We start from the raw sequence: 17,605 nt of genomic DNA, 5'->3' as shown, positions 1-17,605 counted from the left end.
TGGAGTACTTTGTTTGTTTATGTATGATTTTTTTAAATTCATTGCGATTAGCATTGTTGTTACTTTCTTCAAAAAATTCTGAACCATAAAGATAATGAAGTGGGACGAATACCCTTTTTGCCATTCGATTGTTCGCCAGAGTAAACAATCGATTAGTTCGATTAATCGAGATTCCTGGAATATCAGAAATCACACACACAAAAGTTGACCTACTTCCATGACCTACCGGTAGCTGCGCTAACTGGTATGATGGGAGTGGAACTTGGAATAAATGCATTGTATGTACATACAAGGAACATGTACTTGCTCTGTTTTGTCATTTATCCCGCCCTCACTGCACACAATGAACGAATAGCAAAGGAGATTGAAAACTGTGCGTGACCGCTATATGGTGTATGTATTAGCTATGCTTGCACTTGCTCTGGTATGTCATAAATCCCGCCCATGAGTGCACACAATGGACGAATAACAAGGAGTTTGAGAACTATGTGCGTGACCTCTAGAATGCATGGATGTGTTGTATGTATGTATTGCGTATGTTAGTACTTGCGCTGATATGAACATACATGTACGTCCCGCCCATGAGCCCATTCCAAGAACGAATAGTAAAGGAGATTGAGAACTGTGCGTGACTGTGAATGGACGTGTTGTATGTATTGTGCTGATGCGAACGTAGATCCCGCCCACAAGCCCATTCAAAGAACGAATAGCGAAGGAGATTGAGAACTGCACGTGACTGGGAATGGATGTGTTGTATGTCTTACGTATATTAGTACTTGCGCTGATGAGAACGTAGATCCCGCCCATGAGCCCAACTCAAAGAACGAATAGCAAAGGAGATTGAGAACTGCGCGTGACTAATTTTGCGGGGGCCTATTTCGTGGGCGGTTCTAGTTGGTTTAATAGGCTCTGCCTCAAAACTACCTCGTACAGTGACAATGCTTTCGCGCACGTGGTAAGTCACTGATATTGTTTGAGTGGGCGGGAATAACATAATATAGCAAGTTCGATACTGAGGTGTGGCTTCTCAGGACTGATTCAGAGGATTTAATATGGGCGTGTTTGTTAGCGCTTTTGGAATGATTATTGGGCGTGGCTGTAATCACATACAATGTATAATGAGCAAACTGAGCTCACCCGACTCAGTGCGTCCAGCACAGCGCCTATAGAGACGTACGTGCACACATCAGTCCAACACATCTGAATTGTGCGCGGTCGCCGCGGCTTAGTCGTCATTGTGTGTCATGAAAGAGATACGATCTTTGGAATTCGTTAATTTTAGCATGATTTTCATTTGATATCTTGCACTTTGTTTTCAAAAATCTAAATTTACAGTCATGTACTTTTGATAATCGAATGTTTCAAATCAGTAATCATCATCTGGCGAACATTCGATTAGTGTAAAAAGTAACATTCGAGTGCCGATTGTTGGCAAACTGATCGAATGCTTCGATGGATCGAATTTTACTCCCAGGCCTAGTGGCGAAGGACATGAAAATGGATCTCCCTCCCTCCTCTTATGTGATAAACATCCTTTATTTTGTATGAATCTTATTTTCACAATGAATGTCCATTTCTAAAGATCCGTTCTTGTTGAAATATTTAATTATTTAATTCTTTTCGCCTCATACCAGTTGTACCTGATAGCATGATGAATTTGGTCATTTTTCTTCTTTATTGTTTCTTGTGTGTTTATAACCATGTTTTCTTTTTCTATTTTTTTATCATTTTGTGCATGTAGGTAGTCGAGCAATGGCTATAAGCACATTCAAGACTGTGTGGCGACAGTACACTCCACTTATTGTAACAGCTAAACCTATGACGGACCTCTGCTGGACCTGCCAGCAAAACACCCAGAGATTTTTCATGAAAGCGAACCAGACAGAAGACGAAAAGCTGGAACAGCTGCAGCACCCTCAGCAGCACCTGGATGAGGTTTTAGTAGAAAGAACAAAGTACAGGTACATTCAAGACCATCTTTTTCTTCATAGTCTCTCCTTGTCTTTCTCGCTCCAAAGTTATTAGATGTTGTCGATCCCCAATCTAAATTAATTGTTTCTTAAACGGACTGGATGCAATAGTTTAATTAACAAGTTGTATAAATGCAAGCAAGCAAACAAGTTGTATACCAATCAAATGCTTATAAGCTACAAAACAGCAATGCAAGGTTCGTCCATTGTGTTTTGTCTCTCGTATTAAAGTTTTGATTTTTAAATTAATGACAGTAATATTTCACATATTTTTATTAATAATTGTTATGTTTATTTTTTTTACAGGGAAGAGGCTGCTGCTGCAAAGAAAAGCATTGCTGGTGAAGACGGTGACCTTGGACGACATCCACCAAACTCCAGGCAGGGCAAGATGCACTACAGCTTTGACTATGCACAACAGGTTCACTATCCCGCTAATCCTCAACAACCTGGTCCAACATACTTTTTGTCAACGAGGAAGTGTGGGATTTTCGGTGTAAACTGTGAAAAAATGTTGATGAACACTGCATGCTGAATGGTGGATGAAAAAAAAATCAAGCTAATATGCCAGGAATGGAAAAGCAAGATTTTAAAGTTTGGAATTTCACCTACTCTGTACTCCTGAAGCAATAGCAAAGAAGGTGGATCTACAGGCAAGGCCTGGCTTTCAGATGAGAAGCAGCTGAGTCTTGTGTCTGGATGAAGTGCATTTTGTATCCACAAGGGGAAGCACGTTTTGGAAGTCTAATCGCCAACTGGATATACTCTAGAGTATTATTGCGCCCTCTATACCTGGCTTCTTCTCTCAGCTACAATAACCAATAAGATTCCTGCAGATGCCCCTATCAGTAACCCCGATTTCACAGCTCCTTGCTTCCACACAGACAGACCATTTACAAGAGGGTGAGTCAACCAGAAACAATCAATCAAAAAGGAAGTTCTATTTTTTTTTGCCTTTTTTAAATTATTTTTTAAATATTTTTCTTATGTGTTCTAAGGGCCTTGATTATTGTAAAAGGCTGTGGACGTCACCCCTGCACCCATTCCAGTTTAGCAGATGCCTGCTGTTTGAGGATTATCGTACCACGATGTTGAACCCAGGAAAGCCCGTGAAGCAGTTGGATAAACCCCTCCATAATGATATGTAAGGGAAGGGGAAACCTAAATTTTGCAGAATTGATGAATTCCGGCAACAAGACGGGAAAACAAAATTGGTGCTGTCACAATGGCATAACATTCAGGCTAGGATATCATGTTTATAGTGATATTCAGCAGGAGGCAAGACAATGTATGGGTGAAATATGATTGAAGTGCACTGTGTATCCACAAGGGGCAGCACATTTCAAAAGGCACATCGCTGACTGGATATACTTTGGAGTTTTATTTTTCCTTCTATCCCCTCAGCTACAATAACCAATGAGATTCGTAATGATATTATTTCACTCATATCTCTCAAGCCTACTTTCATTTGTGCTTCCCTCGACTGCCCCCAAATTTTCCATTTCAGTGATGCTCTTGATACAAAAGCAGCATTGAAGTGGCTCACTTCAATGCTGATGATGAATAAAAAGAAAAAAAAGTCCAACAAGACACTGCTGGTTGCCAAAACAAACCATTCATCTACCAAGCTATTCTTGCTTCGGACAAGAAATTATTTTCTAATGTACAGAAAATGAAGCTCATAAGTCAATCTTATGAAGAAGACAAGGAAATTGATAAGAAAATTTGTTAAACAACTTCAAGTCTCCTACAAGTACAGTTCGAGTACTTGGCGACAACAAGGTATTTGGCATGGTGTTCAAATCACTGATATCATGAATTTAATTCATTGGAGCCCAAGTAGTGATGACATATCTTATTGGCAGGAAGTGGGCAGATGTAGCAAGGATGGGAAACCTGAGTTGGCCCCAGATCTGTTTTGCCCATGTTGTACCAGTCTTAAAATCCTCTGGATTTTCAATCTGGTCAACACAGGCTGTGATAATAGCAGGTTTTAACTTCAAATCATGATCCTTTTGACGGATTGTGATAAATGAAATAAAATGAAGCTTTATAAAAGTATTCATATACAGTCATGTTGGCAAAATTGGTTGATAATTCACTCATCTAGGGCCAAGATCTGAATTAGGTGGGCAAAAATGCACCAACAATTACCTTATCATTTTATTATGAGATATTAATCCCTTCTCTTTGTAATTGTACATCATTCAGGCAAACGATCCAGGCGCAGCTTACCCAACTAGCTTAAGCCCTTGACCCTGAGAAAATCATACTGATGCGGGTGCCGATCCCCTTTCTGGTGCATTAAGGGCGATAAGGCGCCCTAATTTTCATCCAACTGGGATGCTAGACATCATTTTTCGCACCTAAGCTATGGACAGGACAGGTGAAGGTGCCGTTGAACTTGGGGGACCAAGGAAGGAGTTCTTTCGACTATTGCTCCGACAGAGGCATCACCATCCGTGCTTTTATATGCATGATGATGGGATGCAAGTGAATGTCAATCACAAAGGTAAAATTCATATAAAGAAAGATGTGAATTAAAAGTTTAATTCTATGTGTGTAGAATTTATGGGGAGTTCAGAGGATGCCTCAGCGTTGAGGATCTGGAACATAAAAAATCATGAGGGAAGTAATTTGCACAAGAGCTGCATGAGGGCCAAGGTGTCTGTAACTGACATCATCCAAAAAGGTGGTATCCAGTGTGCTTTCCAACGCATAACCGGTACAAACCGGTGAGCCGTTTGAGAAGCTTATTGCAGTATGTATTTTTATGCAAGGAAGAGCTTTCCCATACAACAAAGTTCCAGGCTCTTTTGAAGTTTGCAGAATCAATGGGGTGTGACTATCTCCATCACCTGGACACTGTGAGTTTGGCAAAAGTTCAACTTTGCAGCCAACAGGATATACAAATTACATTTCAGAGCAGGCAAGTATTGGTAACAACAAAGGCATTTGGTATGGTGTTCAAATCACTGATATCATGAATGTAATTCATTGGAGCCAAAGAAGTGAGGTCATATCTTATTGGCAGGAAGTGGGCAGATGTAGCAAGGATGGGAAACCTGAGTTGGCCCCAGATCTGTTTTGCCCATGTTGTACCAGTCTCAAAATCTTCTGACTTTTCAATCTGGCCAATACAGGCTGTGGTCAATGAAGTACCACCAGAGGTAAGAGGCAAGAATGTGCTGTTTTCTGGACTGTTGTTTGAGCCAAAGAAACAGGACATGAACACATTTTTTACATCTTTTATCCAAGAACACCTGGCCAATGAGGGATTCACCTGGATTGATCCCAATACTGCTGCAGCAAGAACCTCGAAAGCGTTTCTGCATGCAACTCCATTGCACAGCCAGTCATGAAGAATTGTATGCAATTCTATGGAAAAGTAAGAATTCGAAGATGGGAATTTCACCTTACTTTTCTGTACTCCTGAAGCAATAGCAAAGAAGGTGAATCTACAGGCAAGAATCAAATGACTTTCAGATGAGGAGCAGCCAAGTCGTGTGTTTGGATGAAATAGTAATTTTAATTTTGTATTACCAAAACATAAGGGTCATATAGGGACACTTTTTATTTAATGGAATTCAATTTTTGAATGCTCTTCCTACTCAATTAAAAGCTGTTAAAAGAGCATTAAAGAAGCACCTAAAACTAGAATCTAATCGAGAACAGTATTACAAGTAAAAATCACACATTTTGTATGGTGGCCCTGAAGGGACATCATAAATAGACTAAATTACGAATATTCACAATGAAATTGACGACGTCGCCAGTTCTGTTGGGCCAGGGGCCAAGATATGAATATGGTGCACAAAAATTAAGAATCATTTTACTATGAGATTTTAATCCCTTTTCTTTGTAATTGTACATCATTCAGGCAAAAGCTCCAGGCGCAGCTTACCCAACTAGCTTCAGCCCTTGACCCTGAGAAAATAATACTGATACAGGTGCTGCGTGCCGATCCCCTTTCTGGTGCATTAAGGGCGATAAGGCGCCCTAATTTTGATCCAACTGGGATGCTGGACATCATTTTTCGCACCTCAGCTATGGACAGGACAGGTGAAGGTGCCGTTGAACTTGGGGGACCAAGGAAGGAGTTCTTTCGACTATGGCTCCGCCAGATGCATCATATATGCTTTTATATGCACGATGAAGGGATGCATCTGAGCGTCAATCAAAAAGCTAAAATCCGTATAAAGAAAGATGTGAATTAAAAGTGTAATTCTATGTGTGCAGAATTTATGGGGAGTTCAGAGGATGCCTCAATGTTGAGGATCTGGAACGTAAAAAATCATGAGGGAAGTAATATGCACAAGAGCTGCATGAGGCCCAAGGTGTCTGTAACTGACATCATCTAAAATGGTGATATCCACTATCCAGGACACCTTCTAACAGATGACCAGTATGAACCAGCAAACCGATACAGGAGAGGGCTCTTTGCAGTATATGCAATGGGAATTTCACCTTACTACTCTGTACTCCTGAAGCAATAGCAAAGAATGTGGTTCTACAGGCAAGAATAAAATGACTTTCAGATGAGAAGCAGCTAAGTCTTGTGTTTGGATGAAATGGTAATTTTAGTTTTTTATTACCGAAATGTAAGGGTCATATAGGGAAGACTTTTTATTTTAATAGCATCCAATTTTGGAATGCTCTTCCTAATCAAGTAAAAGCTGTCAAAAATTTTCCTCACTTTAAGGGTGCATTAAAGAAGCACCTAAAACTGGGATCTACTCGAGAACAGTATTACAAGTAAAAATCACACATTTTGTGTGGTGGCCCCGAGGGGACATCACAAATAGACCAAAGCGCGAATATTCACAATGTCGCCAAGTCCGTCGTGAATCTGTTTTGCTTGCCTGTGCGGTATGTGCATATGGAACTCTTGCCAAGAATCTTTACCATGCTTTCTATGAAAATGGTAGGTTTTAACTTCAAATCATGATCCTTTTGACGGATTGTGTTTCCATTTGCCACCTTAACTGATAAATGAAATAAAATGAAGCTTTATATTTTTTTATTATAAGAGTATTCATATACAGTCATGTTGGCAAAATTGGTTGATAATTCACTCATCTAGGGCTAAGATCTGAATTAGGTGGGCAAAAATGCACCAACAGTTACCTAATCATTTTATTATGAGATTTTAATCCCTTCTCTTTGTAATTGTACATCATTCAGGCAAACGCTCCAGGCGCAGCTTACCCAACTAGCTTCAGCCCTTGACCCAGACAAAGTAATATTTATACGGGTGCTGCGTGCAGACCCCCTTTCAGGCGCGTTAAGGGCAATAAGGCACCCTAATTTTGATGCTACTGGGATGTTAGATGTCATTTTCCACAAGTCATCTTTGGACGGAACCAGGAGGGTGCTGACGACCTTGGCAGACCGAGGAAAGTGTTTTTCCGACTTTTGATCCGCCAGATGCATCACCATCCGTGCTTTCAGGAAGGAAGTAATTTGCACAAGAGCTGCATGAGGAATGAGGTGTCTGTAGCTGACATCATCCGAAAAGGTGGTATCCAGGGCCCTTTCCAACGCACGACCAATACGAACCGGTAAGCCATTTCAAAAGCTCTTTGCAGTATGTATTTTCATGAAGTGTGACTCATCTTCAACACCTGGACTTAGTAAGTTTGCCAAAAGTTCATAACTAATTAAAAAGACCAATAAAAAAAAATGTTTTAATACTCTTCCAAGCAGATGTATTCAGCTCTTATATCAAGATAAAAGAAATGTTAGTTTCTAGACTCTACTATAACCTAGAAAATGTGGCGGGTCATGAACAATGAACGTCGGTTGATTTAGTTGATTTTTAAAAATGTCTATAAATCTATTGTACTTCTATCAAAAGACCTCCCATTGCTTAAACTTTATCAATTCTGTAACTGAAGCAGTCTAGCTAGTTTGTTTGGTTGGTCAATAAATGTGATGATATTTTCATAATCTGGTTATTTGTATTTTGTTCCATCATTTTTCATTTTGACTGTCATTCTTATTATAATATCTAATGTTTTTAACATGCTTTGTTTTCATTTTATGAATGTTTTAAACGACTTAATACAAACATACTCATATACTGTTTATATGGTAGTAATGTTTGACTAGTGCTTGTCATATATATGCTAATAATGTTTATATAAATAAATTCTGATAAAAATAAAAGAGGAAAATAAATTATTAAACATTTCCGATTCCCAACTTTTACAGCTGACAGGAGGACACAAATTACTCTTCAGAGCAGGCTAAACTAGAGTGTGTTCAAGAGTTGTGGGGGACAATTGGGAAGATAGACTTCAAGAAATCAATCAAAGTTCAAAATTTGGGTGCAAGTTGACGAATAGACCAACGTCAGTAACACCAAACAATTGATTGTCTGCGCCAGGTACCTGAATTAAAGGAGGTGAGCAAGCAAGGGTTTGATTATAAACAATTTCATAACAGAAATAGAAATGGCTCATCATGCTAATGATTTAATGCTTCACATGAGTGAGGCCCCCCCATTGCTGCAAAACAGGCATGCAGCTTTGTTTATTTCTTCTACTCAATCCTTCACCACGATGAACCTCTTCCACATCAAGACACTGTTGGCTGCAAACGCAAACCATACATCTATCATGCTATTCTGGCTTTAGACAAGAAATTATTTCCTGATGTACAGAAAATAAACCTCATAAGTCAATCTTATGAAGAAGACAATGAAATTGATAAGAAAATTTGTTAAACAACTTCAAGCCTCCTACAAGTATCGGTCACGGCAAAGGCATTTGGTATGGGTGCTCAATTCACTGATATCATGAATGTAATTCATTGGAGCCCAAGTAGTGATGACATATCTTATTGGCAGGAAGTGGGCAGATGTAGCAGGAATGGGAAACCTGAGTTGGCCCCAGATCTGTTTTGCCCATGTGGTACCAGTCTTAAAATCCTCTGGAGTTTCAATCTGGTCGACACAGGCTGTGAAAATAGCAGGTTTTAACTTCAAATCATGATCCTTTTGACGGATTGTGATAAATGAAATAAAATGAAGCTTTATAAGAGTATTTATATACAGTCATGTTGGCAAATTTGGTTAATAATTCACTCATCTAGGGCCAAGATCTGAATTAGGTGGGCAAAAATGCACCAACAATTAACTAATCATTTTATTATGAGATTTTAATCCCTTCTCTTTGTAATTGTACATCATTCAGGCAAACGCTCCAGGCGCAGCTTACCCAACTAGCTTCAGCCCTTGACCCAGACAAAGTAATACTTATACGGGTGCTGCGTGCAGACCCCCTTTCAGGCGCGTTAAGGGCAATAAGGCGCCCTAATTTTGATGCTACTGGGATGTTAGATGTCATTTTCCACAAGTCATCTTTGGACGGAACCGGGAGGGTGCTGACGACCTTGGCGGACCGAGGAAAGAGTTTTTCAGACTTTTGATCCGCCAGATGCATCATATATGCTTTTATACGCACGATGAAGGGATGCATCTGAGCGTCAATCACAAAGCTAAAATCCGTATAAAGAAAGATGTGAATTAAAAGTGTAATTCTAAGTGTGTAGAATTTATGGGGAGTTCAGAGGATGCCTCAACGTTGAGGATCTGGAATGTAAAAAATCACGAGGGAAGTAATTTGTACAAGAGCTGCATGAGGGCCAAGGTGTCTGTAACTGACATCCAAAAAGGTGGTATCCAACAGGATATACATGTACAAATTACATTTCAGAGCAGGCAAGTATTGGTAACAACAAAGGCATTTGGCATGGTGTTCAAATCACTGATATCATGAATGTAATTCACTGGAGCCCAAGAAGTGAGGTCATATCTTATTGGAAGGAAGTGGGCAGATGTAGCAAGGATGGGAAACCTGAGTTGGCCCCAGATCTAATTTGCTCATGTGGTACCAGTCTTAAAATATTCTGACTTTTCAATCTGGCCAATACAGGCTGTGGTCAATGAAGTACCACCAGAGGTAAGAGGCAAGAATGTGCTGTTTTCTGGTCTGTGGTTTGGGCCAAAGAAACAGGACATGAACACATTTTTTACATCTTTTGTCGAAGAGGAAGAACACCTGGCCAATGAGGGATTCAACTGGGTTGATCTGCTGCAGCAAGAACCTCAAATGTGATTTTTTTAACTGCTGCATGCAACTCCAACGCCAGTCATGAGGAACTGTATGCAATTCAATGGGAAGTATGGGTGTGACTGATGCCTGCATTCTGGGGAAGTTGTAGAGAACGGAGCAGGTAATGTTCATTCTTTCTGAACACTGGGAAGAATACATGCTCCAAGCTTCTTGTTAAAGACCAGTGTGTGGAGTGAAAGGTCCTTCGCTTCCTCTTTTTCTCCCTCTCTTCAACATTGTTACTGGATTTGTACCAGATTACATGCACTGTGTTCTGCTTGGTGTTGTGAGACAGTTTGTCAAGTTATGGTTTGACTGTAGCTATCGTAAGAAGGAATGGTATCTGGGCACTCTTAGTTACCAATTTGATGTAACAATTCTGAGTATGAAGCCCCCAAGAGAATTAAGTCAAGACCCAGACAAATCAATACCAGGGCCCCGTTGCATAAAACTTTTGCCAGACTTATTTTTGCCATAGTTTTTCTATGGCAAAAACCTTAGTTTTTTGCCAGAGTTTCAAATTCGGTCAAAATTTCATGGCAAAAAAACTCTGGCAAACTTTTGCCAGAGTTTTTTATGTTGCCAGAGTTTTTTAAGACTGAATAAACTTGAACGAGGATGAACGCCGATATCAGCCGATATCGCGATCGGTATCTGCTGCTGCTGAAAAAATCACGGAGACTCCACAGAACGGTGAGCTTGATACTTTTTTAATGAAATGTGTTGATATTTGCTATTTTTATCACTATAAGTCGATTAATTAGTTGCGAAAATATCTGTGTATTGTTTTGAATCCGTGCTCGCACCGTGAAAGTGAGATTCACTAATTTTTTTTACACGTTTGAATCGTTCCATTTTTGTGTCGCAAGCGCCTGCGGGGTCTACGTCTCGGCCATGTCTATTGCCGCCGGAGCTTGGGCATGGTGATGTGACCGCGCTGGTCGCACTTGGTGCGCCAACAGCTGAAACCACCAACTGCATCGACACGTTTGGAAAGCTTATTTATCGATTTATCGTTTTTCTCTTGTTATGATCACACATTCTACATTATGATTAGTATCAGTACATGACAATTTCATGTTTTTCATATCAATTTTTCATGTTAGAATTGAATGCAAAGTTGCAAACTTAATTGGACCACCGTCACTGTCGGTCGTCACCAAGTCAGACAAGTTGAATTGAAGTTGGTTAGATTCTAGGCCTACAACAGTTAGATCGAATTTTCAGATCTAACTTTAGGCATAGAATCAACATTCTAGATCTAAGTTAACTTTTTCTTAAGAAGTTGAGACTTCAGTCAGTCAGTTTGAGGGCTTCACCGCGAAGCCCCTGAGGCTGAGTGAGGTACATGTTGAATGTAGGCCACTAGCGTACCAACAGGGGGGGGGGGGGGGGGGGGCAGGGGGGCAGTCTGCCCCCCCCTGACGAACCACCACCCATGCAAAAGACGTATCCCTGCGCCCCTCCCTGACGAGCTTGAAAGACCTTTTTTGCCCCCCCCCATGCCCCCTGACGAGCTTGAATACCTCTTTTGCCCCCCCCCCCCCCTGACGAGCTTGACAGTGCAGTGCTTGGATCCAAAAATTTTGACAACTCTGAATGGTGGCTTTAATTTTTCCCTTAAAAAAATTGAAATAGAATAGGGGTAGGCACTCGTACCAATTGACCCCCTTTCCCTGGATCTGCTATAGGTGAAATTGCGACATCATGATCATGAACAGTACTTAGCGCAATGTGCCAAAAATTTTGAGGGGGCCTGACACTGATAATGGCGTAGGGGGCAAATTTTTTTAATAAAAACTGAGCAATCCAACATTTTTACATTTTTTTTTAATACAAAAATCAAAATTTTTGTTATCCCCTTTATTTTGTTTTTGAAAATTTTAGAGGGTCCATAGTCTACCCCATGGGGGCCCCATGGCCCCAAGTCTCTCCCCCCCCCAAAAAAAAAAAAAAAATGTACGCCAGTGAACGTGAATCTATACAGTGGCTAGAGATTAAAAATTGGTCTCAATTTAAAGCTTGTTATAATCTAACACTTTGCAATTTATTTCAATTAATTGAAATTAATGATCTGATGACCACTAAAGTAAAAATCTTGAAAATCCTTCATAAAAAAATTCTTGCAGAGAAACAAATCATACATATAATGTTATTTGGGGGCTGAATGGAGACTATGGGATTGTTGTATTGTTAGTATTTAACATGCATTACTATGGTTTTTAAGGGGCTAGAATTTTGATTTTGGTCTCAATTGCATCATCGATTATTTGTTTAAGATAGAAAATAAAAAATGATTAAAAAATTGCAGTTTTGGAATTTGGATATTCTAAGTTCATATAAATTTGCATATCTAAATTATTTTGAAGAAATGAACAAATCCCTTTAGGTTATTTATCATCTGAAAGGGAATTTCGATGATCAATCCAAATATTTTTTTTCCAGTTTGTACTGAGCTAATTTTCTTCTGTTAAGTTTGAATCACTGTAATAAGTCCAACAATTGGAATCAACCATCAAAATGTTCTATCCTAGTAATGGTTTAAATCACCACAAACATATTACTAGTAGTATATATATTCATTTGACAATTTATACTGAAAGTAATCTCAATGCAAATATTTGTGTGACTTTATCTAGTCTTAATTTGTGACTCTCTAATAGGATTATTTATTTTCTCATTCAATATCTAACAGCTTAAATAGTTGAGGTATATACACTGGAGCAACTCAAGTGCATGTGTGACTTTTTGAGAAGAAACCACACAAGGCTGTTGGTTAGCAATCACCATGTAAAAGGGTAAGATATACAGCTTAATTTCAAATTAGCAAAAATTCTAATTGCTACCAATTTAAGTATTTATAGACAGGCTTATATTTTATGTTGGTAATCTCGATGCAAAGTTTCTCAAAGTGAAAAGAATATTTATGAAGAAGAAGAAGTCATTACTGCCTGATAATGTCGAACATAAGTAGTTATAAAATACAATTTTTAAAAAAGGTTTCATCTTCTTGAATAGAAAGAAAAAAAAATTGTTTCAGGCATATAGTGAGTAAGAATCCTCATGTTGATTATTAAATTTATACACCCCCCCCCCCAAAAAAAAAAAAATAATAAAAATAGAAAATGTACCTAATCTCACCTGGCTATGCTAGTGATTGTGTAGACCTGAATCAATAATAGTTAAGTTCATTTAATTACCTCTTGCAATTCTTTGAAAATTATTATTGATTTTGATTTTTTTTTTCTTTGATATGTCCATTGGAAATGATGAAATCTTATTTTCTTACGATTACAAGTTTTGATTTAGATTTTCATGGAATAAAACTGAAAGAGTACAACACATCTTTCTTATAAATTCCTGATTTGAACTCTAGTTACATTAATAGATTGCAATTTTAAATTTTGATAACTTACAAAGTAGATAAATAATATTAATTATATGCCATGAAATGAGATTTTTTGTCAAATAAATTTAGACATTCTTGACATAAAGTGCAGAGTGTCTTTTCAATTTATATATAGCATATACCTATTTTATGATTTGTTTGTGTTTGCATTTTAAATAAAGGTTTGCAGAAACCAGACAGAGAGCCTGTGTGGAGATGCTATTGGCTGCCCAGGTTGGACTGCCTCCAACCTGAGGTGGTCTTGGAGTGATCTAACAAAAGAGTGAATGATTATGCTAGGAATCAGACAAAGACTGGTACGTATTTTTATTTATAAGAGTTAAGAATATATTTTATATGCATCAAGAAGAATTAAAGATCACTATCTCTTAAATTTTATTTTGTTGTAATTGTCATGCAACTAATCCAAAATATCTAGAATTTTTTTACATCCACCCACCGGAGGTGGGTCCGAGGACAGGTTTCGGGGTTGTCTGGCCATCCTGTCTTTCTTAAATTAAAGAAATGTTTGATTACAAACTTTGTCCAAGAATGCATGTAGGATTGATTATACTTTAATTATTTTGAGGGTATCATGGTCAAAGGTGGCATGCCGTGTTCACCTGAATATACATCGTTCCTGTGATAAATAAAGTACCCTTTGATGGTTCAACTTCAACTTGGCAAATATATATTTGGGAGTGACAATGATCAGGTTAGGTCAAATGTAAAAATTCACCAGAGATCGTTGGCAAATTTGTGTGTTTAATATTTTTATCTTTTGATGTCGCAATGGCGGATGCATAAATTTCGAAACTTACAAATGTACCCCCATGATCCTCAACGGGTTAAGGATGGATTGGTTTCACGGCTAAATACTAATTAAAAAACAAGTATTCTTCTTTGTCTATTTCAGTCATACAGTAATTAAATTGTTGCATTTGTGGAAAACTTCATAACTGAACAGTTCTGTGTGTAGTGACTTCAAAATTTGTTATTGACAGATTCTTCTTTGGCCTAGATCCCCTGTGTTTGTGGGGGGGGGGTTGGTAGGCGCAGATCTGGGGGGGGGTACACCCCCCAAAAAAATTGTTGAAAGTACCGTGTATATATGCAAGTGATGACCTTTTTTTTTTGGTTGTCATCATTTTCTGGACAAAAGTGCCCCTCCTTTTGGAAATTCCTGGATCTGCGCCTGGGGTGAGGCAAGTCAAAATCACCCTTCATAGTTTTTTAAGATCCTTCTGCTGTGATCCCTGTTTGCATTGAGAACATTTATAATTGTGGCATTACTGCACTTTGTTAAATCTTTAGGTGGACAGTTTGGTAAAGTGAAGCCAAATATGGAGATTGTGCTGGCAGCCATGAGGGACAAGGCCAAGCATTGGGTCCATGGCCAGGAGACAGAGACTGGGGCATCTGAGCAACTGGTTAGTTTTACATAAAAGATTTATCACACAAATGCATAACAAAGTTGAAAATATATATACCTAAGGATCATTGTATTAATTTTGCTATATTCTTTCATTCATTTTTCTCGAAAAATGAGCATAATTTCGATTGAAATTTGTACAAGATGGTTCTCCCTATAGAAATAGGCAAACTGGTTTACAATGAAAAATTCAGATTTTTTAAAACCTAGAATAATTATCCCTAACCCATAGAATTACTATCATTCATTTTGAATTAATTAAATCTGAATTTTAAAGGGGATAGTTTTTCTTTCCTCATGAAAATTTAAGCAAGGAATAGTAAGTAGCTTCAACTACTATTGCCAGATTGAGGGATTTTTGTTCAGAGTTGGTAAATGATTTAAGATTTCCAAAATGAAATAAAAATGTTGAATCATAGTAAGTCAATTAAAAAAAAATCAATGCGGAATGGTTGAAGATGTAATAAAAGTTAAGTCAAATATTATTTTCTTGATGTGCAGCTTTCAAATAAGGCAGCCTGCTTCTGGACATGGGAAAGCCAGAGGAGGAAAAGGAGGTTAAGGCGGAGCCTCAAGCTAATCTGGGGCACCATTGACATCCAGGGTAGATGGGGTCTAGTTGATTGTGTAGGACGCCAAGATGACACCCAGCATAAGAGAAGAGAAGGTGCTCTAGCTGTTGTGACCAGCACACCAATTACCAGGAGCATGGATCTGCAGCAAGTTCAGCAGGAGACGCTCAGAATGCAGCAAGCTATGCTGCAAACATTTAAAATCATCCATGTTGATTTTTGTAATTATCCACAATTGTTTGCAGCAGTTTGTTAATGGAAATCTGTAGTAACATTGAACAATGCAACTTTCTCTGCATTTTTTTTAAACTGGAAACCTGTTGAATATTGTTTTTAGAATATGAAGTAAATCACCTTGAACTTTAGCAATTTCCAAAAGCATATATTTTAGCAAGTAATATGAAAATGAGTTATACCTTGGTCACATTTGGTGGCCTTACGGCGAGTTGAAATCAGTCGTTTTATGTATTACTATACGAACCACCTACGTGAAGCTGGTACAAGGATGAGTAAAATGGTTGATTTCGACTCGCCATAATGCCACCGGCTGGCGAATGTGACCTAGGCATAAGTTGTTGATGTCATTGCCTCATAATTTTGAACAAAAAAATGACGAAGACTACATTCTTCAGGATTGAGAAAGTTAAACTTGAACTTTATTCTCATCTCATAATGTTATTCATTCAATACTGCGGTAGAATTTGAACAAATGCCTTGCAATGCAACATAAAAATTTAGGTTCTGAAATCTTGATGGGAATCCCTGTGCAAGAACAGTTTTAAAGTTTATTTATACATGTTCATATTGCAAGTCTGTTATATGATCTGTCAGCATTGTGGATCTCACACTGGTGTCATTAGCCATAGTTCCAATCTATATCCTGCATTACCCAACAGGATGCCTTGCAATTCGCCATCTGCAAAACGTTTTCCAATGGTAATGTTATGTTGATTTAAAAGAAAAGGGACCTTGTCAACATTCAATCACATCTTTCAATACGCATATAAGGGTATGGGATACTGTTAGCATTGAAATTAAAATATGACTTGATAAAATAAATTCAAAGTATTATAATGGTTCATAACGAGTTCTTTTGACTGTCACTCTGACTGTTCTTAATAAGTGATTGCGAATAAAATTATTTTAAATGTATAATTCAATGAGAAATGAATTGTTTAAAAGAGGATAAATTGCAAGAGAAGAGATAGAAAAAGAAAGAAAGTATTAAGAAAGAGACGTCTGAGTTGCGTGACCGTAATTTAATTGAGAGAAGAAAACTGTTCTTAATAAGTGATGAGTGTTCCCCATTCTCAATTGCAAATTAAATTATTTTAAATATATAATTCAGAATTAAATTGTTTAAAAAGGAGAAAGGGAGAGAGAAGAGGAAGAAAAAGAAAGAAAGGAGAATTATTAAGAAAGAGATGTCTGATTTGTGTGACTGATATTTTAATTGACAGAAAAAGAATGATTTAACCTTTAGGTTGGCCTCCGACTATAAAACTACAATTGCACCATCCCTCTTGGCCCATAAAGGAAAATATTCTTGATTGTTACATAAAATATTACCAAGAAAAACATCAAGTCTTGTTCGCCCCCCCCCATATAATTGCCACACCTTTAACACTATGGATCTATGTTTTATGAAATTGCTAATTTTGATATTTTGGAAATATTTTTAACATTGCCGAGAAAGCAACAACAACAAAAAAGAAGCTTTTTGAAATATTATGGACAAATGTGATACAAAATGTTTTCCTCCACTTTTTCTAACAATATTATAATGTTTTGAATAATGGCATTGAGGAGGGGGTGGTGTGATTGAATTGATGAATTTAATTATTTGTTCCTTGTCAAATAATTTGGATATACATATTTTCATCCAATGTAAATACAATGTGTAGACCTAGGCTGTATACCCCCCCCCCCTTCTTCCAGAATAATCCCCCTCTTGCTATCTCTCTTTCTCTCTCTCTCTCATTGTATGTTAGATGTTCAGGAACAGTTTCGTCCCATCATGGAGGTTATCATTAATTGAGTTTCATTCCTGGGTTTTATAAAGCAACCACAAAGAAAAAATAAAACATCTCTCAGTTGTCCCCGTTCAGGAACTTTCGATGATGGCT

At 38.0% G+C, this 17,605-nt stretch overlaps 1 long non-coding RNA gene across 1 annotated transcript; it reads left to right on the top strand.

The window, feature by feature from the left end:
• The first annotated feature begins 10,739 nt into the window (after window positions 1-10,739).
• LOC129266140 (uncharacterized) lies at window positions 10,740-16,567 on the top strand. The gene is made up of 5 exons (XR_008585048.2): window positions 10,740-10,780; window positions 12,783-12,885; window positions 13,658-13,792; window positions 14,790-14,905; window positions 15,409-16,567. It is a non-coding gene; the product is annotated as an uncharacterized LOC129266140 (long non-coding RNA).
• The last annotated feature ends 1,038 nt before the right edge of the window (window positions 16,568-17,605 follow it).

This window comes from Lytechinus pictus, chromosome 8 (genome assembly GCF_037042905.1).
Source record: "Lytechinus pictus isolate F3 Inbred chromosome 8, Lp3.0, whole genome shotgun sequence".
NCBI lineage: Eukaryota > Metazoa > Echinodermata > Echinoidea > Temnopleuroida > Toxopneustidae > Lytechinus > Lytechinus pictus.
This window is presented reverse-complemented; position numbering and strand designations above follow the sequence as displayed.